Source organism: Rhinopithecus roxellana, chromosome 4 (assembly GCF_007565055.1).
Source record: "Rhinopithecus roxellana isolate Shanxi Qingling chromosome 4, ASM756505v1, whole genome shotgun sequence".
NCBI classification, from domain to species: Eukaryota; Metazoa; Chordata; class Mammalia; order Primates; family Cercopithecidae; genus Rhinopithecus; species Rhinopithecus roxellana.
This window is the reverse complement of record NC_044552.1, coordinates 70,659,308-70,683,747: the sequence shown is the minus strand read 5'-3', so window position 1 is coordinate 70,683,747 and position 24,440 is coordinate 70,659,308. Positions and strand designations below refer to the sequence as shown.

The following is a 24,440-nucleotide window of genomic DNA, read 5'->3' as shown; positions in this document are numbered from 1 at the left end:
ATAGCTAATCATAATAGTTGTGAACATGTGGCACTGGTGTTAATGGTTTCCAAATTCTAATTTATATCTGAAAATAAAAAGGACTGATGGTTAAAGACTTCCACAGTGCCCAGGCCCCTCCTCACACCCTCTGTCCAAAGTACAATTTCTGCTTTCAGACTAACACATAAACCCCGGGACTTCTCAAAGCAATGCCATGGACACACCTGATTTTAGGTCTTTAAACTTGTGTCTAGGGCACCAGAGGGCTAGGAGGAACCCCCAAGAACCACCTGATTTAGTCTGCCTTGAGCAGCCTTGGTTGGCCACACTTGGTGTTATCTGCACTTGTTGTAAAATGTATAATAAAATCAATATTTTCAAGAGGAAATTATTACCTACTTAAAGTGTGAAGAATATCATAGCTCTTTTTTAAAACTGCAAAAATCAGAGGCAGCTGTGAGGCTGAGATCTTTTGAGACCTGGTGATAACCAGGAAACTGAATCCAGTTGATAGCTCACCTTGCATGGATGTGGACACCAAGAACTCCCAGGTGGCCCCATCTAGCTGTATCCTCTCTGTTGAGACCCTCTTCCTTGTGCAGTGCTTACATAACTATCAGCTTGTGAACACCAACCCCCACCACAGGTCTGTGCTGCTTGAGGAAAAGGACAGCATGTTCACCTTTGAATACTGACATAGTAATTCTGAATATATTGTACAAACAATAATATATTATTAGAGGTTGTGATCCTTGTTAACTTGTATCTTTGAACTATACAGAAGGTATTGAAAACTGATTTCAAGTAGTTTACTTTCCTTTTTTTTCCCCCCAATGTTGCCCAGGTGGCCTCGACCGCACAGCCTCGCCTCCTTGTGGGCCAGGACAACCGGCCGCAGCCACCGCAGCTCCCTCAAGTAGTTTACTTTCAATTCCCAAAGGCATTTGAACAACAGCATACACTGCCTGCCTGCCTGCCTATGATAAACCAGACAGTGTTAGGTGCTAAGGACAGCGATTAGGACATCTTGTGTCCCTGGAGTTGTTTCCTAAACAGACATTAATATAGTCCTCTGTACACAGACACAGGAGGGGGCTCAACTCACCTGGGGAGCAGGGCAACAAACCCAGATTCATTTTTTTTTAGCTTAGTTTAAAAAATCCTGTATTAGAATTACTGATTTTTCTAAGTTAGACCGACATCAACAAAAGTCCTTAAATGACACTGAACATGTCATAAAATTTAGGATTTCCAAATGGTAAATAAAAGCCAACTTCACAAACTTCTTTCAGATCTGCCAATGATTTGACCCAAGCACTAGAATCCACAAATGTGCATGTGGCTACAATTTGGTCCCTAACACATTTGTTATTTAAGCCCATAGTCATTCATGTACTTCAGAATGGCCACTGTGGAATGGAACATGACAAATTAAGAACACAATATTCATGACTGATCAGTTTTTAAATTATTACCTTATTTAAATGTAATACCAATGAATACTCATCCACTATGATCCTCTCTGTAAAATAATACTTGATGACAAGATGTCATACTCCAGAGGAGAGGGACTAGACACATTATCTACCTTGTTGCCTTTAACATCCATCAAAAACAAACCTCTTCATGAAAAAGCCTGCACGGTCATAGCATGACACAAACACAAAAGAGTGGAGGCAAAAAATATTTTCAAATGTTTTCTAATGTGAAATTAAAGTTTTTTTTGGTCTTTATGACAACACAGTTGCCATTGTTGGATAAATGAAATGTTCACAGACTCAATTTCATCTTTTAGAAATTCTTAATCAGTTGAGATGCAGCAGTACATGGAAACGTGGTCCCATTTACACACTTTGCTAAGAGTTCCAACGGTATAAACGAATAGGTGAGTAACGCCCTTAGAGACAGAAATCTTTCCAGTGATTTTTGGTTTAAAAATAAAGCCAAACTGCTAATGCTGTTATTCTCATTTCCTCCCCTGTCTACAATTTACAGCTGCAGCCTTATCTCCCAGTAGCTTACTTCCTGTTCTCTAAATCCTTCCAGCCTATTTGGCAATGTTAGGACATACCAGAATGTTGAGGAACTGCCAACTGGGGGCCAGCTGGGTTCTCAGTTGCCCGAATTTTGTGCTATGGGGCTATGGATCTGCCCAGTTATCCAGAGATAGAGCTTTCCTTCCCTTCTCAAGGAAAATGTGACTGTCGTTGACTCTCAGCACCAAAGAACTTCTGTCTTGGGGTATTAGCTAAAGGGTGTGTTCTCTGACTAAAAAGTCAGAGGAAAAGGTTACTTTTGACCTAGGCCTTTGATGGTTCAAAAAATACCAACCTATTACCCTCTCTAATATAAGACATGTTCTCTCATTTTAGAGTGTTACTGTTGTCAGTAAAGCTATTAAAGGTAGGAAAATCTACACAAAAAAACAAAGGGCAGAATTGCTGAAAGTCTGTATTTGGGCCAGAATCTAAGGCCCTAAGTCAGTCACATCACTTCCTACACCTAGAACTACTTTTAGGGAAAGCAAAATAAGCATCACTTTGCCATCCCAAAGATGTTCGTCTTCTGAGTCAGAAGCCCTCCAAATGGTGTTGACAGACAGATTTACACAAGAAGTCATCTCAGGGAACAACCAGTGTCATCACTGTTTAAAAGGATTTCTCTCAACCTAAAACAAATGTAATTTGAATGAACACTAAATACACACAGCTCAAGTAAGAAATCCCTGTGATTATCACCACTCTGTTCTTCTTCTGCAATTTATTAAGTGAACCAGCAACAACTACAATTGTGCAAGAAAAACAAAGTGATTGCCAAGCTAATTGTAGACACATTTGGTCATTTTAACGAACCAAAAGCACCCTGAAAAAAAGGCTGGAAGAAATTCAACTAGAACAATGGTTCTGCAGACTGCTGCCCCTAGAGATGTCACTGGGAGGTCAGGGTTGAGGAAGGCGGGCTCTGGAGTCTGGCTGCCTGACTCTGACTCTGGGCCTCCTCACTCACCCACCAGTTGCACAGCTGTGGCCACCGGAACCCTCTTGCTGCCCCTTTCTTTCCTCGTCTGCTTGACACACGCCATAGTAGCACACCCCTCACTAAGTTGTGAGAAGTATCATAAGAAAGGACCTCAGACTGGGGCCAGGCACACCGCAAACATTCAGCAAATGAGAGCTCTGTGTTATTAATTCACAAACTCAAAACTCCAGAAGATAAAGACTGGTTCAGCACAGTATTTACATATATAGTTTCCTCTTTAATGAAAGATAAACGTTTTGAAAGGTAATCTCCCTTTCCAGACCCGTCTGCCATCACTTGCACCCCTACCCAACTCTGTAACTTAAAAAGCAACATCACTACATGCTTCGTGCCACCCTTGGCCAGGAACACCCTTCTGCCCCTTGCCACCTGGTGAGTAAAGCCTTCCCTGAAGTTCCAAGCAATCCCACTTGCTCTGCGTGCAGCACCTTCTGCACAGTCCCGGCGCATGCGGTACACTGCGCTCCCTCACGCAAATGTTCAACACCAGACTGAGAACTTTGTAACTTTTGTTCTATTAAACTATTCTTGAAAGATGATTAACCATATCTGTTCCCTCTCTCTCTCTCAAGAGTAAGATGTTAAAACTGATTCAAATGAGAAGGGGGTGGATAACAGATTATTGAGACAAAATTCACGTAATTCACCCATTGTCAATGTACAATGCAATGGTTATTAGTATATTCAGAGAGTTGTCCAACCTTTCAAATATGTTTTAGAACATCTATATCAACCCCCAAAGCCCTGTACTTTTTAGTTACCACCAGCCAACCCCACAATATTTCACTCCAGCCCTAAGCAACGAATTCTCTGTTGCTACAGATTTGCCTACTCTGAACATTTCATATAAAAGGAATCATACGATACATGGTCTTTTGTGACTGGCTTCCTTCTCTTAGCATGTTTTCAGGGTTTATCCATGTTGTAGCATATTATCAGTGTTTACCTTTAAAATATAGCCCAGTAACATTCAATTGTATTAAGAGACCACATTTTGTTGATCTATTCATCAGCTGATGAACATCTGGGCTGTTCATCAACTTTTAGCTATTATGAATACTGCTATGAACTTTTGTGTGCAAATTTTCTAGTACAAACATGTTTCATTTTTCTTGGGTCTATACCTAGGAGTGGAGTTGCTGGGTCAAATGATAATTCTATGTTCAACTTTTTGAGGAACTACAGGACTGGTTTCCAAAGTGATGCATCAATTTACAACCCTACTAGCAATGGATGGTTTCCAGTTTCTCCAAATTCTAATACTTGCTATTGCCTGTCTTCTAAAAAATGATAGCCACCCTGGTGAGTGTGCAGCAGTTTAATGTGCATTTCCCTGATGGCTAATGATGTTGAGCATCTTCTCATGTGCTTGGTGGCTACTTGTGTATTTTTTGAGAAATGTCTATTCAGATCCTTTGCCTATTTTTAGTTGGGTAGTCTTTTCTATTACTGAGTTGTAGGAGTTTCTTTTAAGCCCTCTGAAACGCTAACTACATTTGAAGAAAACTTTAGATTTTATTTCCAGATAGACAAATTTATTTTATTTCATTTAAATGTTCACAAATCCAGTTCTCATTCAAACACAATTCAATTATTCTCAGTTGGTTGATAAGAATCTGTGAATGAAATGGCCTAGAGATAATAAAGGAATTCAAAAAACACAGATCTGTGGTCAGAGCCCTGGAATCCGGGGACCACGGTGCCTCAAACTAGTTCTGAACCTGCATGTGCTGGGGGATGATCTTCTAGTCCCATCTTCTTTAGGACACGTCCCAGGAAACACAGTTACACATTCCTTCCTGTATTTTCCAAACTTTGTTGTCAGAAAATAATATATCTTCTTATTGGATAGAGTTTATACTATTAGCCAGGCCTGAATTAGGAAAAAGAGAACTCCACAACAAATCTGATATGAATGCAAAACGACCATTCCACCCTTCTCATCTATTAAGTGGCAGCAATATTCTTCCATTAAAGCAAGATAAAACAATGCTGAAGAGCTACATTATAATTACGGTCTGGCGGGAACCCAACAGTTAATATTTTCATCTTTTGACCATATTCAGGCATTCATCTGCCTCAAAATCCTGTGGAATAGTACCCCCTATGACTCTAACTTCTATTCTTTTCCACTCACATAGCTGCTAACTCCTGAATAAAAATTCTGCTGGGAAGTATGTTTAATCACATGCACTATTCATTGAGGTTGCAAATCACTTTGAAAACTTGTGAAATTCACATTTTTCCTCATCACCACTTTTCACTCACTCTCAACTAAATACCCTTGGTGTATCTAGTAGTTATTAGTATTAGTAATTAATTTAGAGCTAAAACAGACATCTAAACATCGATGTTTAGAGCTCTGGCTCGTAGATGAGGAAAGGTAGGCTAATGAAGTGAACAAAGTTTCCTAAGGTCACAAAGCAAGTTCAAGGTTAGGTCAGAGTCCCAGAGACTCTGTCTTCTCTCTTGTTTAGAGTACCTGTCAACCAAGCTGTCGCCTGTGGCCGTCAATCACTCAGCCAATGAGTATTCAGGAAGCACCAAACAGGTGCATTCAGGGAGGACACACAGAGGGGAGAGACTCCTGCCCTCAAGGAGCAGCCGGTGGAACACACAGAGGAGCCACTTCATTCTTTGCTTTTTAAGCATGTGTTCTTACTGTCATACTTTGGCAATGCAAAAATATCCTAGAAAACAACTGTATCAATTAGTTCTGGTTCTAAGGGAAGAAAATAAAATCACACTAAAAAGAAATAAACTAAGACATTAGTGATGGTGTGTGATGGGAGAAAAGCTGAGTGTTGGGAGAAGCTGAGGCAGGGCTTGCATGTCTGACATAATATAAAAGAGTCTTGGAACATGTCCAGGGTCCAGGGTCTAAAATTCCTTGTGGTCTTTGGAGCGCCTAGCTCTGCGCTAAAGGGTGGAAGGCTACCCTGACGCACCACAATCTAAGCCCAGGGCATAAAACCCCTTGTGGCTTGGATAGAATCCAGGGCTTGTGGCTCTGGAACGTGTCTAGACTCACTGGCTCCTTGCTCTCACAGGATTGATTGTATCTTGAGTTAAAAGAACCTGCTCTCCATTATCTCCAGTAGCAGAGCAGATGCTAAACCATCACAGCTGTAAATCATGTGCTTAATGTAACGGCACCCTTTCGACCCCCACATTCTCAACACCCGTTTCTTTGTTTGATCACCAATAAATAGTCTGGGCTTCCAGGGTTCGGGGCCTTTGCAGCCTCCATACACTAGTGATGGCCCCCTGGACCCACTTTCTCTCTCAAACTGTCTTTTCTCATTCCTTTGACTCTGCTGGAATTCGTCACCCCCATGACCTGGTGTTGGGTCTGATCACCCCAACAAGTGTGTTATAAATGATTTTTATTTAAACTTTTCCTTATTTTCTGATTTTCCCACAATGAACATATTTTACTTCCATCGCATGTCTGAAAAAACTATCTTGTTAGTGAATTTAAGCAAAGTATTTTAGCAACAGTAAGAAGTTTAAGTCATTTTTACATACATTATTTTACATAGCTTATTTTATCTCCACAAATATCTTAGAAGGAAGTATTGCCATTACTATTACCTTGTTTCAGATAAGTGAAGCTGAAAGATTAAAATCTCTCCATAGACTTAACTTAAAAATCGTAGGCAATATTTATGACATATATAATAGTTTAAAGAAAAATTTACTATGAAGTGTTCTCATTCAGCTTAAAATATCACCAGTACTATCCAGAGTCCTGTGTATTCCTCTCAGGCCTCAGTCGTTTCTTATCTGAGGAAAAAAAGGACCTTATGGACATTTCATGTTTTTAATTCACAGGCATTTTTATACCTTAATTATACATGTACAGATCCTCAATATATTATTCTTATGGGTTTTTATTTTATATATTACAGAAAAAATGTAACATACACCAAAGAAGGGCAACTGGGTTTAATAACCTTCCATGTACCCATCATCCAGCTTTAAAATAATCCACATGTTTGCATGCTGTAACCTTTAAAAAACTATATATATATATATATATATAATATATATAGTTTTTAATTATGGAGTACATGAGATGTGTTGATGCAGGCATGCAATGTGAAATAAGCACTCTTAGAGAAAGGGGTATCTACCCCCTTAGGCATTTATCCCTTGTGTTACCAAAAATCCAATTACTCTTTTTTTTTTTTTTTTTTTTTTTTTGAGACGGAGTCTCGCTCTGTCGCCCGGGCTGGAGTGCAGTGGCTAGTTCTCAGCTCACTGCAAGCTCCGCCTCCCGGGTTGACGCCATTCTCCTGCCTCAGCCTCCGAGTAGCTGGGACTACAGACGCCCGCCACCTCGCCCGGCTAGTTTTTTGTATTTTTTAGTAGAGACGGGGTTTCACCGTGTTAGCCAGGATGGTCTCGATCTCCTGACCTCGTGATCCGCCCGTCTCGGCCTCCCAAAGTGCTGGGATTATAGGCTTGAGCCACCGCGCCCAGCCCAATTACTCTTAAAGTACTTTTAAAATGTACAATTATTATTGACTATAGTCACCCTGCTGTACTATCAAATACTAAGTCTTATTCTTTTTTTTGTACCCACTAACCATCCCTACCTCTCCCCACCCCAACCTCCCACTACCCTTCCCAGCCTCTGGTAACTATCCTTCTTCTCTCTATGTCCATAAGGTCAATTGTTCTGATTTTTAGATCCCACAAATAAGTGAGAATATGCAACGTTTGTCTTTCTGTGCCTGGCTTATTTCACTTAACATAACGATCTCCAGTTCCATACATGTTGTAGCAAATGACTAGATCTCATTATTTTTTATGGCTTAGTACTCAATTGTGTATGCATCACATTTTCCTAATCGATTCAGCTGTTGATGGACACTTGGATTGCTTCCAAACCTTAGCTACTGTAAACAGTGCTGCAACTGGAGTGCAGATATCTCTTCGATACACTGATTTCCTTTCTTTTGGGTATATACGCAGCAGTAAGACTGCCGGATCATAAGGTAGCTCTAACAATTTGGAGGTTTTCAGGAACCTCCAAACTGTTCTCCATAGTCGTTGTACTAATTTACATTCCCACCAAGAGTGTACAAGGGTTTCCTTTTCTCCACATCCTCACCAGCATTTATTATTGCCCGACATTTGGAATAAAAACCATTTTGACTGGATTGAGATGATATAGTTTTGATTTGGATTTCTCTGATGATCATTGATTATGACCAACTGAGGGTAAATCTCTTAATCCTTAATAACCTTCCTCTTCATTCCTTTTTGCTGACTTGCTATGGCTTAAAAGTGAATTTGGGGCAGGTGTGGAGGCTCACGCCTATAATCCCAGCACTTTTGGAGGCCAAGAAGGGTGGATCACCTGAGGTCGGGAGTAGAGACCAGCCTGACCAATGTTGAGAAACCCTGTCTCTACTAAAAACACAAAATTAGCCGGGCATGGTGGTGCATGCCTGTAATCCCAGCTACTCGGGAGGCTGAAGCAGGAGAATCGCTTGAAGCCGGGAGACAGAAGTTGTGGTGAGCCAAGATCACGCCATTGCACTCCAGCCTAGGCAACAAGAGCGAAACTCCGTATAAATAATAATAATTTTTAAAAAGGGCATCATGTTTGTTATTTTTATAAGATTAAGGGCAATTTTCTTTTCCTGCTTTTCGGTTTCTTCATCTAGTCCAGCTGTCCAGTTGGACCCGCCCAGCCGGGACGTGTGCCTCTCTCTGGCGAACCTCTCTCTCAACGCTGTCTTCCCTGAGCACTGCTCTGGGGTGAGAATGTCCCTCTAAGACACACTGGAGGCCCACCTGTTTAAGCATTTCTGGAGCAGGATGGGGGTTTTGAGTTTACAAAGAGATTATCTGAAAACAAAGCAAACCAGAGAACCCAGGTGCCAATAAAGCTGCAAATAAAAATTACTTTAAGTATCAAAAGAGTAGTATTAGGGAATCTTAAATTAGAAAATAAGATATTCTGAATAAAAAGCACTAGCCCTTGAAAATAATCAGTGAGGTCATTATTGTCTATTAGCAAATGATACATCTTTCCTTTGCATTCAGATGTGATTCAAATTTGCAACAGAGATCCTAACTCAAATTACAAGCTTCACACTGATCATCCACTAGTGTAGACTACTGCGTTGGTGCAAAAGTAATTGAGGTTTTTGCCATTATAAATGTGGATACAGCCTTGATCTAAGCAAACACATCTCTGAGCTATATAACATCATTCAGACATTTTTAAAAAATTAATTTCTTAAAATCTCTCCCAGTATCTACAGAAAAGCATAAAGCATTAACCAGTCAACCTACCATATTAATAGGCTTTCAATATCTACCAAAAAGCCTCATATGTATCTATCATCTTATTATTTAAGCCCCTGCTAAATTATCATACATGATTCAAAATGTCTCATTCTAAAACAAGAGAGTTAACTTCCTGTATATGTATGGAAATGGACAGATTACAAAAGGACCTGATTCTCAACCCTGTGGCCTGGAACCTGGAGCAGGCATCATCATCTCCATTTTACAGAAAAGGCAACTGGGGTTCAGAGGTTAATTGGCCCAAAGACCCCAATCAGCACAAGGCAGGGCAAGGACCGGGGGCCAGTGCATCCATTCCTAGTCCAGCATGTTTTCCTCTTTTAAAAATAAGGTAGGTCTGAATCATTTGATGGTCCTGTTATTTGGCAACACCTATTCATCCCCGGAAAACAATTGTATTTGTGCAGAATGCTCACATTTTTAAAATTAGCTAGAAGATTGCACATCACCACCCAACGCAAGGCCTGAAGTCAGAACACCATGCATGAATTAAATATGCTCTTGACCTTAGTGATATTATGGTATGATGGCTTCAGGGGGAAAAAAAGCACTAATCTTAAGCATCTACCTACTGCTAATCCTTCACCAAATTTGCTAAAGGAAAATTCAATTATTAAAGTAGTTGTCTATTTTCATTGAAATTTTATGTTTTAAATATAAGTCTTATCTATCAGCTATGTATTTTAGTCATTTACATTTAATCTATTAATTTCCAAGACATTTTTCTTCATTTTTCAGAGGAGTTAAGACAGCAGGATTCTCTACATTCTGCTCTATAAAATCTCTACCACTTAGCCCACCATGTTTAGCATTTGGACGGGAAATGGCACTGCTCTACACGTACAACCACCACTTTTGACTGGTAGCCAAGTCTGTTTGGCTACCAACTGAAGATAAATCTTAGCTCATCATCTGACACCCCCAACTATCAACCCACACCAAAGCCTGCTTCTGAGCCATGCGTGAGCAGAGCAAAGCTAGAACTGGGAAATTCTTCTTGGCTGGCAAAAGAAAATCTGAATTCCAGTTTGGGCTTTAGCATTCTGCGTTTTCATTTTGTCCAAAAAGTCAATTTGGTCTAGATACTTTCTAAGGATTCTTCTAGTTCTATTACTTCAATTCATTGAATCTTATTCAAACAAATACTAAGCAAATACAACATGCCCGCTGCTAAGTATAATCTCACAAAACTTAAAAGATTTACCACTCAAGAAGAAAATCCAGCAGCTGGATCATAACATAATCACCTGGAAGCAGGAGTGCTCTTTTTCTGACAGGCTGGATGTGTGAGTTCAGGAATCACCAGGTGGAAGCGGGAGTGGTACAATTCATGGCTGCCCTAGGATCCACCAGCAAAACCTGCTTCCTGTCCTCACAACCTTATGCTCTGCTGGCCTAGAGGTCTCAGTTCCGAAGTAAGATATGCTTCCACCAGGAGATACAACAATGATTCCACTGAGCTGGAAGCTAAGACTGCTGCCTTGGCCACTTTAGGTTCCTCACACCTCTGAATCAACAGGCAGAGAAGGGAGTTTCTGTGCTGGCCGGGGTGACTGACCCTGACAATCATGTGGACACTGGATTACGAATCCACTATGGAGGTAAGGAAGGGTATGTCTGGGATACAGGAGAGCCCTTCCTTAGGGCATCACTTAGTGTTACCATGCCCTGGGATTAACATCAATGGAAAACCGCAACAACCCAACCACGGCAGAACTAAGAATGGCCTGGACCCTTCAGGAATGACAGTTTGGATTATGGTCACCACATCAGGTAAAGGAACCATGACCAGCTGAGCTGCCTGCTGAAGGCAAAAAGAATACAGAATAGGGAGTGGAAGAATGGTAGCTATAAATGCCAGCTACGACGATGCGACCAGTTACAGAAACAAGGACTGTCACTGCCACAAGTGTTTCCTCCCTGTTTTGTTATGACTTGTGTGTGTGTAACAATCCCACAACGAAAGTGTGTTCATTCTCTTCTAATAGCTCCTGACGCCCCTTTCCAATAACTCCATTTCCCGTCATCACCTTTGCACACACTAATATCTTGTTTTCAAATGATTTTACGTTTCTGCATTTCATATTTAAACAAAACCACAAACTCATGGCTAAGGGACACCCTTCCCTCTCCTCTCCTCCATCACAAGACCCTAGGGTGAGGGAAGAGCAGCTCTTTTTAACCATCTAGGATTTCTTTGAAGAAATCCACAGGAGCCCTCCCTTGATGATGTCACTAACTGAGCTTCAACATAGCCCCTGGATAGTTCCACTAAAGGGCTCTCTTAACCACAACACAGCTCTTCAGGTCCCCTAAATAGTATGGCTTTTGGTTAGGTGGGGGACCACAGGGTGTCTTTCCAACTTCCTCACCTGTCAGGAGCATGGTGGCACAAATCAACTGGTACTGACTGCTCATCAGACACACAGAGGGACAGAGCAACCCAGAGGGACATCTTCAGTGAAAAGCAACTGCCAGATAATAATTTTCACTGGGAAGAATTCACATAGACACTGCATACCTGAATGCCAATCGCCAAGTCAATTTCCTTAGAGATGATTTTCAACTTCTAGTAACAGTCATAGCAGTTAAATGGATTCATTTCTTCTCAAAAGTTATCTGTATCTGTCTTCCATGCTAGGAGGACTGGGCAACAAACCTCACCTTGACAGACATGACTGCTGGCCACCTCCTGTTTCCCAAAAATTCTCTGGCTCAGTAACACACCCTTCCTTACAAGTGCATGCTAAGAAAACAGAAACAAGGGTGAAAAGATGGAAAGGAGGGGAACTAAGGAAAACCCAAGTAATCCAAAGGTACTGATATTCACATCCACAACTCATCAGCTTTCTTGTCCCATCTGTGATTGTGCAGAGGGACTGCCAAGATTGAATCACAGTGCCACTACTTACTGCTGTGTGGCTTTGGACCAGTTCCTTATCCTGGTAGGATGGTGAGGATTAAGCGAACTAATGTGGTTAGCGTGGTTACAACAGGGACTGACACCTATTAGGAGCTGAGTAAGGATTAGCTCTTGTTATTCCATGTACCTTTCTATAATACAAAAAACAAACAAACCAAAACAAAAAAAACAGGTGGTTGGAGGTGTGTGAAAGGTACAGCCTTAGGTTTAAATACAAAAATGTATGTGAGTTTTTTATGAATGAAAGGTTGTACATGTTTTTAATATGAAACTTTCTCACCAAAGAATTTTTTCTCCTTGTCATTTTTTCTAATAAAAATTCAAAGCTAGGTCAAGCCCCTTGGTTTCTTATTCTACAGGAGAGAACTATCTCTACTGATTCCTGCTGTATTCCTTCTTCTCACCACAGTAGAAATGTTTTAAAAATGGAAACAAATCAAAGGAGAAATTCTTACTCATTATTCCAGAGGTGGTGAGCACCAGAGAGTAGCATGAACAGTACCCACTTCCTTTCAGCAGACACTTGTCCTTTGCACTCTTTCCTCCAAAGGTAGTAACAGATAAGCTGCTGGGTAGAGGCTGGTGCTTCTGCCACCGACTATGACACTAACTTTCCAAGATGACAAGGACCAAACTACTGAGAGCCAAAGATGCTCTTATGTGATCGTGGCCTGCCTCTACTGCCCTTTCTCACCTGTGACAAGTCAGCACACATTCACCACAGGCCTAAGAGATCCCTGGCCTAACATCTTCCAAGCATCTACATGGAACACTTCAAATCTAAGAAGCAGGTATGGTTAGAAACTATCACTCAATAGTTATGAAAGGGCTATGGAACTTCTACCATCTTTCTGCAGACGTCAGGATCTTTTAACACTACAGGAGATGCTGCTAGGAAGAAAAATCTAAATGAAAGCTGATTTGTATTGCAGTGGACATTCTGGTCTTAAAGGATATCCAGTATCCTAAAAGTACAATGAACTCACCATACAAAAGGTTCTAGCAAACTGAAGAGAGCTGGAGCATGAGTGTAGACTGACATTTCCACATCAGACACTAGCAGAGTGTGGTGGGTAAGGGCTTTTGATTCTCCCAACCACCATATGATGCAAATGTTGCCATTCTTATCTTCCAAAAGAAACTGAGATTTAGGGAGGTTAGGTGCTTTGTCCAACATCCCATAGCCACACGGTGGTGGCACCAACCACTCAAACCTAGATGCAATTCCTAAGTTTACATTTAAAGACACCACACACACACAAGTGAATTCTAATGAGGAGTTGTTGTTTTAGCTAGAAACCTAAACTAGATGACTGATTACAAGATATCTAGGTGATTAAGCAAAAAGGAACATACCTGAACAATGAGATGTCCAAATTAAAATACTAGTTAAACAAGGCGAATTAGAAGGGTCCCAGGGTTTCCATAGTGTCGTAACTACCATGTTTGCCTAACACGTGAAATGTCCCCAGTTCAAAACCGGGTGGAAAAAGTTCTTTCTACTTTTTGGGAGGCTGAGGTGGGCAGATCACCTGAGGTCAGGAGTTCGAGACCACCCTGACCAACATGGAGAAACCCCCGTCTCTACTAAAAACTACAAAAATTAGCCAGGTATAGGGGCGCATGCCTGTAATCCCAGCTACTCCGGAGGCTGAGGCAGGAGAATCGCTTGAACCCGGGAGGCGGAGGTTGTGGTGAGCTGAGATCATGACACTGCGCTCTAGCCTGGGCAACAAGAGCGAAACTGTGTCTCAAAAAAAAAAAACAAAAAAAAGTGTCCCTGGAGACACTCACTGTATAAAAAGGGCTACAACAAGGAACTTATCCTGGGAGGACAGACTGCAGCTTAGGAAGGGGAACAGTAGAACAGGAGGCCAAACAGGAAGTGAGCAAGGGTCCTCACCTGCTTTCCAGCACAGCTCAGGAGCTCAGTGGATGGGGTGGGCTGCAGAAAGTTGCTCTGGCTCAACTAGCATATAGCAAACCACAGGGAAGATTTTTAATGACTTAAATTTCCAGTTAACCGTCAGCTTTCCGGCAGTTGCTGGATATTCACTCCCACAAGTTTTCCACTTTTACTGTTCATGTCAGCCACTTGAGAACAAGACTATAAATATACAAACTTGTTTTTAGTAAACACAACACAAATTATCGAGATATTTATTGTGTGCTGTTATCGGCTGTTATTCTCCCAACGTAAGTTGTCAAAAGAAAAAAAAAAAAAAACCTCCCAAAGCCAGCATTCTGGCACAGAGATAATTTGCTTTCTAATAACTCCAATAGTCATCATTTATTTTTTAGATATAGCTACAAAAATAACCGGAAGACCTTACAAAATCAACTGCCATTTCAAAATGTACACTGTATACTTTCTAAACTTAAGGCTTGAAAGCTAACAGCTTAGTTCAGACCTTTAATATGGCATTATCTTCCTAATAAACATGTCTTCAAAAAACTGATATACAACAAAATGTACAATGTTTTTGAGTTCTCAAAGATATTCCAATAATAATGTCTAAAATGCTGGCAGTCTTACCCCCTTTAATTGGGAAGTGAGAAAGTCCAGTTAATTTTAATATCAGTAGGATTCTCTATTCAGAACACCAGTCTTCATTTGCTTTCTCACAGACAGTCTGCACTTCCCTCAATTCATACAAATAATTTTATAATAGTAATGACGGTCAACACTATCTCCCAATTGAATTAAAAGACAAACCAATCTGTGACTCCATCCACATCCTCTCTAAACTTCAATTTAATTCAAGTAACAGCTGAGCATTAACCTTGTGCCAGGCACTGGAGATACTGAAAGTTGCAGTGCAGTGTTGCCACACTGGGAGTATGACAAAGCTGAAGGGTAACTGAGGGGTGGGGAAGGGGTGGGAGTGGGGTGTAGGGGCATGGGATGCCAGGACAGGGAAAGCTCCCCATCGGGAGTAAAGGAAGAGCTAGGTTTAGGCAATGTTTGTTTTTTGGTTTTCTTTTAGATTTCTGAGAAGCTCAAAGCAGCTCAAAAGAATTTTATTTAACTTGTCCTCGTAATATCCATGGGAACCTTCACAACTTTCTCATCAATCAGGGGGCATTTTGCATACAGAAAAATATATACAGAAGTTTTGCCTAAGACCTTTCCAGCACGTATTTGTAGAGCTAGTGCCAACACTCAATCCAAAACATCAGTCTAGAATACCACACTGGCTTTGACTGTTTGATTTTCAACCATATTGAGATATAGATGGAAACACTCTTACAAAAACCAATGATCACTCAAAATTATAAAGAAGTCCTATATATTTTTTAAATGAAAAAAAAAAAAAGTGAGGACGTGTTGTATCCACCTACTAGAGCAATTCGAAAAGCACAGAGCCAGTCACAACACTAGCACCTGAGATGAAACGAATGCAGAGCCAGCGCTCAGATGCACTACAGACACAGATGAGTGTCTTCGTGTCCAGAGCTGACTCTACCTGCCAAATGCTTAGAAGGGCCTGACCACACCCTGGACCCACAGCTTCACTCTGCATGGGTTTTCTGCATCTGCATTCCAGATGAAAGTGGCTCGGCACAACTCCATTTTTCATCACTAACTATTGTCTAATATTCACATTTTACTTCTTGGGTTGTGGGTCACTTCACACTTCTGACACACAACATGTTCCATAGATAAATTCAAACAGTGCGTGCACACATATGCACTATGTTTTATATAGTTCTTGTTAGTTGCCAGGGAAAAACAGCTTCATAAAAGAGGGCTAGGCCAGGTGCGGTGGCTCATGCCTGTAAACCTACCGCTTTGGGAGGCCGAGGCGGACAGATCGCTTGGGCCCAGGAGTTCGAGCCTGGGCAACATGGTGAAACCCCGTCTCTACAAAAAATACCAAAATTAGTTGGGCATGGTGGTGTGTGCCTGTAATTCCAGCTACTTGGGAGGCTGAGGTGGGAGGATCACTTGAGCTCGTGACATCCAGGCTACAGTGAGCTGTCATCAGGCCATTTCACTACAGTCCAGGTACAAGAGAACCTGTCTCAAAAGAACTACATCAACAACAACAACAAACCCAAACAAACATAAAAGGCGGTCAACCTGGAAGTACCTGCAGGTTTTATCTTCTCAATCCAAAAATGCTATTTTCTGCTCACTTACTTCAGTACACAGCCTAGAACACCTGTATCAATGGTTCTCTGCTAAGAACTGAAATGTCATCATTCTTTTACATTATACAGTACATTTGTAAATAGAAATGCACAAAATGAACACGAATTATGAGGGGAAAAAAGTTTTCTGATAAAATTCAATTATGATTCTTTCATACTCTGAAAGGCTAGAAATGAAATTCTATATTCCCTAAACTACTACCAGGATGACTTAAGTCATTTCCGACCAATGCAGTTACTTACAAAAAGTACTGAACTGTCTAGACTACAGAATAGGTAAACCAATGGGCTAGATCCCAATTAAAATGTTTAAAGGATAGTGGAGATGCCTGAGGTTCTTTCTTCATATTACTGAGCATTTACCGTACACGAGACAGCATGCTGGAGCCAGACAGCTTGGCTCACATACTCAGAGGATGCTCACGACAGGGAGAGAGGCAGGTAAATAATTATGAGTTCAGTGAAATGCTAGAAACATGCAAAGTGTTCCAAATGAGTGTAGAGTGTCGGGAGCTTCCTTACTCACATATCTACAAGAAAGGTACTTTGACATGTCTCTAAACATTCAAAGCAAGGGAAACTTTAGCACTCCCTGCTAAAGCACCAATTATCTAGAATTCCTTAAACAGGCAAATGACTTCCTTCTACCCAACACTCTTTCCCTTTTACAGTGAAAATTGGAGTAGGTTTATTAACAGCTACAAACAGAAAAATACCCTTTACACATTCCCTAACATATTTAACACTTAAGATTCCCCCTCAAAATATTTCTCAATGGTTAATTTTCTGTGCATATGAGCTAAAACAGTATAACTCAGCATTAGCTCTCAGTCTGAATTACCTGGAATATATCTTGAATTTTTTCTTAAGTCCATTTAGTCAACTCTGTATTTGTATTTAGTTACATGTTATGATTTATTAAAGCTCAACTTTTCCCCATTTTGCTGAAGAATCCATTACTCCACATACATACTCTGCCTGCTGGCTGATGCAAATACAACATTCTTTTTGAAAGGAATTATCAAAGGCAGCATGGATGGTCAAATAATTCAGCCACCAATACCAATAAACTCAAAACAGGAGTCAATTATATTCCATCATGAATAGTGTTAACAAAAAACTGGACACACATCTTACCAGCTGGGTGACTCTGGTGAACTACATAACTTCACTGAGTCTCAATTTTCTCCTCTGTAAACAAGGGCACCAGCATTTAACTTACCAGGACTGCTGCAGAGTGTAATGGCTAAAGATAACAACAACTACCATTCACTCTGGACTTACCACCCACCCGCTTCTTCACAAACATCTCAATCCCCGTGCAAAACCTGTTTGGAGTCATCAGGACCATTCCCATTCTAAAGATGAGGCAATAATCGGTACCCAAATACATCAGCAAGGACAGAGACAAGGATGACCCTGGGGTTGACTGGACCAGTCCCAGGTCTCTGACCAGTGCCTAGACAGCACAAGTCCCCAGAAATAGCAGCCAAGTTAACAGCCACTACTGTCAAGCAGCACATTGTTTTCTTTCTTTCTTTTTTTTTTTTGAGACAGTCTTGCTCTGTCACCCAGGCTGTACTACAGTGGCACCATCTCGGCTCACTGCAACCTCTGCCTCCCAGGTTCAAGTGATTCTCCTGCCTCAGCCTCCCGAGGAGCTGGGATTACAGGCACCTGCCACCACACCCAGCTAATTTCTGTATTTTTAGTAGAGTCAGGGTTTCACCGTGTTGGCCAGGTTGGTCTCAAACTCCTGAACTCAGGCTATCTGCCCTCCTCAGCCTCCCACAGTGCTGGGATTACAGGCACGAGCCACTGTGCCCGGCCACATTGTTTTCTTGATGTTCCTAAGAAATCCTCACCCAAGTGCAACCTGGGCATCTTGATCCCATTTTGTGTTCTCATAATCAGACAAAAGCCATGTTTCTCCCTTCCTTTTGGGCCCCCAAACCCACCTGTGCCTGTCTGGAATCCCATCCTCTCCCTTGGTTCCACCACATGCATTCCCACTCTCCTCCATTCTGTGCCTTGCTCAGCAATCCTAAAATCCCACCCCAAAATGAGCATTCCCAAGGGTCACTTCCTTTGAGGAATCAGGTTTCACTCCCAGACCCTCAACGATCTGGGGGTCAGATTCTCAAATACCAGCAAATCTACTGCTTCTGAGCACCGAGCACCCAGCCATGGATCACGGGGCCTCGCAGAGAAAAGCTGGAGGCCCTGAGAGGCTGCTGGTCCCTCCCCTCCACTGCTCCAGGAGAAAACGGAGACCAGACAACCTGGCTGGCTCATGCCACCTGCTCCTGCTCTCCCGAGAGCCTCCTCCTACACATTGTTGGGACAAGAATCCCCAGCTCAGGCTCTGGAACTCTGAAAACCTGAGACTGATTAGGAACTCTGTTCCTGTGGCCAGTGGTTCTCCAAGGTGAGTCTCTGGATCAGCAGCACCAGAACTCAACTGAGGACTTGCACATTCTCAGGCCCCTGCAGACCAACCGCATCAGGAACCCTGGGGTAGGGCCGGTAATCTGTGTTTTGGCAAGTCCTCCAGGTAACTCTGATGAAAACTGAGAATTGCAGTGCCTTCCAGAGGCAGAGGATCCGCTGAATCCATTTAGTGGAAGGTGCTTCAGCTACAGGTGGTGAAGCACACCAGGCTTCTACCACATGCCCCGGGGGGCTCTCTGGAGAGGCCCAGAGCAGAAGGAAAACAAACAATAAAAACAGGAGAGAAAGGCAATGGGAGAAAGGGTCTTTGTACATATTTGGTGCATAATTATTTCTTCAGTGGAAACACGAAAGGGGAGATTCACTTTGTAAAATTTTTGGTAAGAAGAAAGGATTAACTTGGAAAAGAGACAGCATTGTAGCGTTAAGGAAAATCTGGATCTTTACAGTTAGGACACTGAAGGCTATTGCTGATCTGTGCACTTTGTAGAATGTGGTCCAACTGTCCTGGTGAACAGTAGAGATGCAGTAAACTTCTGACCCTTTGAAGGAAAACTTACCCTGATAAGGTAGAGTGGTCGGCTTTTAATCAAGGAGTAGCCTTGACAGAATTCAATCCAAATGGTCTTGACATGGAAATGGAATGCTACTAGGTGCCACTACCCCTGGGGAGGCCTCCCAAAGTCTAGGAGGATTCTAACAGAGCTGACGACAGGGAGACCCAGTGGCCATTTCCTGACCAGCGATTTCCAAAGCCGAGTGCAGGACCCCTTGGATGTACAAAGACAATGCAATTGGGTGAGGGAAGACAACATTAGTGTTTCTCTTTGTAGTTAAAAGTAAACAAAAAACTAAATGTTTCCATTAATAATATTAAATATGGACTGACAATAAGAGCCTTTGGTCCCTACCTCAGGCAGGTCCACAGGGCCAGGCATCATCTACAACACACACCTCGGCTGGCTTACTGAGTTCTGTTGCACACATCCACTCAGGTAGGTGTGGGTCTGAGTTGTGAATCTAGCCTAACTAATTGCACAAAATGAACAAGTAGTTTTAAAACATCACTTCCAAAAACCCAAAGACTGAAGATAAAACAAATTATGTAAGCATTAGCAAAAACAAGAAAATGGCAGAGGTGACATTTTTTCTACTCCCAGAATGATTCTTCAACAGCCACATATGGAGTAAATGCTAAGATGATCAATCAGATCTGACAAGACATCGGCCAAAACAATAAAATTATCAAGAAAGAAATGACCAAGACGACCATTTTAGCTATGTATCTACACAAACACACTACATCTTCAGATGTTACTGTATAATAGAATGAATCTGTCCGATTGACATGACATTAAAAATACTGTATTTCGGCCGGGCGCGGTGGCTCAAGCCTGTAATCCCAGCACTTTGGGAGGCCGAGACGGGTGGATCACGAGGTCAGGAGATCGAGACCATCCTGGCTAATACGGTGAAACCCCGTCTCTACTAAAAAATACAAAAAACTAGCCGGGCGACGAGGCGGGCGCCTGTAGTCCCAGCTACTCGGGAGGCTGAGACAGGAGAATGGCGTGAACCCGGGAGGCGGAGCTTGCAGTGAGCTGAGATCCGGCCACTGCACTCCAGCCTGGGCGGCAGAGCAAGACTCCGTCTCAAAAAAAACAAACAAACAAACAAAAAAACATCTGTATCTATCCTGTTTTCAGTCTTTTTACTTTCAAATTTTCATAATATATGAAAAAATAGGAAGCCATTAATATATTTTATATACCAACATAAACCTAGTATTTTTTTTTTTTTTTTTTTTTTTTTGAGACGGAGTCTCACTGTGTCGCCCGGGCTGGAGTGCAGTGGCCAGATCTCAGCTCACTGCAAGCTCTGCCTCCTGGGTTTACGCCATTCTCCTGCCTCAGCCTCCCGAGTAGCTGGGACTACAGGCGCCCGCCACCTCGCCCGGCTAGTTTTTTGTATTTTTTAGTAGAGACGGGGGTTTCACCGTGTTAGCCAGGATGGTCTCGATCTTCTGACCTCGTGATCCGCCCGTCTCGGCCTCCCAAAGTGCTGGGATTACAGGCTTGAGCCACCGCGCCCGGCCAAACCTAGTATTTTCAATGAGGTAGGAGCTTAAGATTGCCAATCTATAGAAGCTACATCAGAATTTCACCTTGGCCCAGCTCACCTGTAACTCATACTAGCCCCAGGAACAGGTAAATTGGTTCTGCAGGGTTGAGGCTGAAGGATGACACCACTAATCAATCAAGAAGAGGCTATGTTTTGCTGCAATGACAAACAATGCCCCAAATCTCATTGGCTTAAAATAGCCAAGGTTTGTTTTTTAATCATGCTTCACAGCCATGTGGGTCAGCTGGGGCTCTGTTCTACACTGTCTTCACTCAGGCACATGAGTGAGCGAACCTTTAGTACAGGGGTGTCCAATCTTTTGGTTTCCCTGGGCCACACTGGTAGAAGAATTGTCTTGGGCCACGCATCAAAAACAATAGATGATGACCTTAAGAAAAACTGCAAAAAAAAACTCAATGTTTTAAGAAAGTGTACAAATTGGTATTGGGCTGCATGCGGCCCGCAGGTTGGACAGGCTTGCTCTAGTACCTCTACTGCAGTACCAGGAAGAGGGAGCATGGACAATCAGGCAGAGATTTACAAGGTCTCCACACATACTCCATTGGACAAGGCCAATCAGCTAAAAACATCTAACCTGACAGGAAGGGAGACGTGTGATGGTATCCTGTGCCTGGATAGGAGAGAACTAGACAAGTCAGATTAACCGCACAAGTGGCCATATGCTTCCATCCCAGATTCCAGCAGGTACCTCTGACCCTGGCCAGGACTGACCCTTGCCCCTCACTCAAGGGAATTTCCATAAACTGCTGTCAGATGGACAGACACTTGCTGGTGGTGGTCTTCCAGGGCCATTTCCTATGGATTCCCTCTGGTTGCTCACTACTTGGTTATCTGTTTCTGCCTAAAATTCATCTTACTGTTGAAAACTTCTCTCCTGCTGAGCAAACATTCTCACCTTCCATAACTGTATCAGCTATTCAATCCCATCATGACCCACTTCCCTACATCCCTAGTTAATGTCTTCTAAAACCACGCAGCCTGCCTCTTCCAGCAGCACTCTCATCAGATTACACAGAACAGCTTCCACCAATTTATCAGGATTACGAGTGCCAGAACTAGGGGAGAAAGTACATACACTTCTTAGGGAAGTTAAACCTTTCCTCCTTGTGCCTATTTAATTGAAATATCTTAAATTATATTACAATGTGTATGTATCTGTACAGAAAGCAGTCTAGGAGACATCAATGTAAACACTGGTTATTTCTAGGAAGTGGGGTTATGATGGAGTTTTACCTTCTTTTATGCATTTTACACTTTACAAATACATGTTATTTATATGCTTTCATATATATAATTACATAAAAATTAGAAAATGCTATATTAAATTCTGTCCATTTGGTATATTTTCAAAGGATCAACTTCATACTAATTAATTCTCTGTATATATATTACGTCCTCCAAACTACCCTCTTAAAGTATTGCACCTGAGGTAAGGAAAGCAAAAGTTGATTATCATATGTTACTTATTTGATTTGATAAAATGGACTGCTGCCTCAAAGAAAACATGCAAGGTTAAGCTCTGTGTAAATATTTCTTCATTGTCTGACTGAATTGCATAAAAGCAAAAGCAAGGGTGATTCTAGCCGAGAGAATGCAAGTGACAAGCTGACAAAGAGAGCAGGGCAAAAAAGAAGAGCCAACCTGGGTTCTGCTCTGGACATGAGGGACATGAGAAAATAGAGGTTGCAGAGAGGAAATACTAAGAACAGCAATAATAATAATGGCAGCTAATATTTGCTAGGTACAAACACTCTGCTTGGTTCTCTACTAACATCATTGCATATATTTTCTCATTGAACTACGATGATTATTCAAAATAGTAAGAACTATTTTCCCTACTTTTAGCACTGAGAACACTGAGGCACAGGAAAATGCCATAATCACAGCTGTTGAATGGTGGAGCCAGGCCATCTGGGTCAGGAGCTCATGGCCCTTAGCATTACACTAACTCACTTGACATCGTATTTCAAATTAACTCCAGGAGGACTATGCAATGTATAAAAATACCAAACCATAGCAAAATCCAGCATAAAACAGAATTGTAGAAGTAAATCTTTGAAAAATGACAGATTTCTAAACTTTGAGGCAACAGAAAAAATCAAAGAAAAACAGGTTCAACCAGAAGTGCATAAATTTAGGTATGTGGTAGACATTCATTGTTTCCACATGTTCCCACTCTTGCCTTCTGCAACAGAAACAGTGACCCCTAGTCCATCCCAGGTGCCTCTGCCATGACTCCCCCATCACTTTACCTCAGGGCCAGCCAGCTACATGGAGGACTATGACTCAGGCCAGCCAATCCGGTCTTCCATTTTTTTTTTTTTTTTTTTTTTTGAGACAAGAGTTTCTCTCTTGTTGCCCAGGCTGGAGTGAAATGGCGCGATCTCAGCTCACCACAACTTCCACCTCCCAGTTCAAGCGATTCTCCTGCCTCAGCCTCCTGCGTAGCTGGGGTTACAGGTGCCTGCCACCACGCCCGGCTAATTTTTGTAATTTTAGTAGAGACAGGGGTTCTCCATGTTGGTCAGGCTGGTCTTGAACTCCCGACCTTAGGTGATCTGCCTGCCTTGGCTTCCCAAAGTGCTGGGATTACAGGCGTGAGTCACCGTACCTGGCCAGGTCTTCCACACTTCTACTGACAGTGATTGTTCCAAGGAGTGAGCCACAGGAATCACTGCTGAAATTTTACAGATCAACCTGGGGGAACACAGGATGGTATGGTTTGAATATTTGTCCCCTCCAAAACTCATGTTGAAATGTAATCCCCTGATAAGATTTGGATTTGTGTCCCACCCAAATCTCATGTCAAATTGGAGGAGGGGCTTGGTGGGAGGTGACTGGATCATGGGGGCAGATTTCCCTCTTGCCGTTCCCATGACAGTGAGTGAATTCTCATGAGATCTGATGATTTAAAATCCTGTTTGGCTCGCTCTCTCTTCTGCCACCATGTGAAGAATCTTGCTTCCCCTTCGCCTTCCAATTGCATGATTCTAAGTATCCTGAGGCCTCCTGGTCATGCTTCCTGTTAAGCCTGCAGAACTGTGAGGCAATTAAATCTCTTTTCTTCATAAATTACCCTGCCTCAGGTAGTTCTTTATAGCAGTGTAACAATGGAAGTAACATAGAAAATCAGTACCAGGAATGAGGTATTGCTATGAAGATACCTGAAAATGTGGAAGCGACTTTGGAACTGGGTAATAGGCAGAGGTTAGAACAGTTTGGAGGGCTCAGAGGACAGGAGGATTGTGGGAAAGTCAGGAACTTCCTAGAGACTTGCTGAACGGTTTTAACCAAAATGTTGATAGTAACACAGACAATAAGAGCCAGGCTGAGGCTGTCTCAGATGGAGATGAAGAACTTACTAGGAAATGGAGCAAAGGTCACTCTTGCTATGCTTTAGCAAGGAGGCTGGAGGCATTGT

General features: G+C 42.1%; 1 protein-coding gene across 5 annotated transcripts in view; it reads right to left on the bottom strand.

The window, feature by feature from the left end:
* TULP4 (TUB like protein 4) overlaps window positions 1-24,440 on the bottom strand; it is a 287,789-nt gene that overhangs the window by 105,411 nt on the left and 157,938 nt on the right. The window contains exon 1 of one of the 5 annotated variants that reach the window (XM_030928941.1): window positions 23,272-23,330. The exons of the other annotated variants lie outside the window; for them this stretch is intronic. The gene's annotated coding sequence lies outside the window, so the exon portion shown is untranslated. Of the gene's footprint in view, window positions 1-23,271; window positions 23,331-24,440 lie in introns of those variants that run through there. 5 annotated transcript variants of the gene reach the window in all.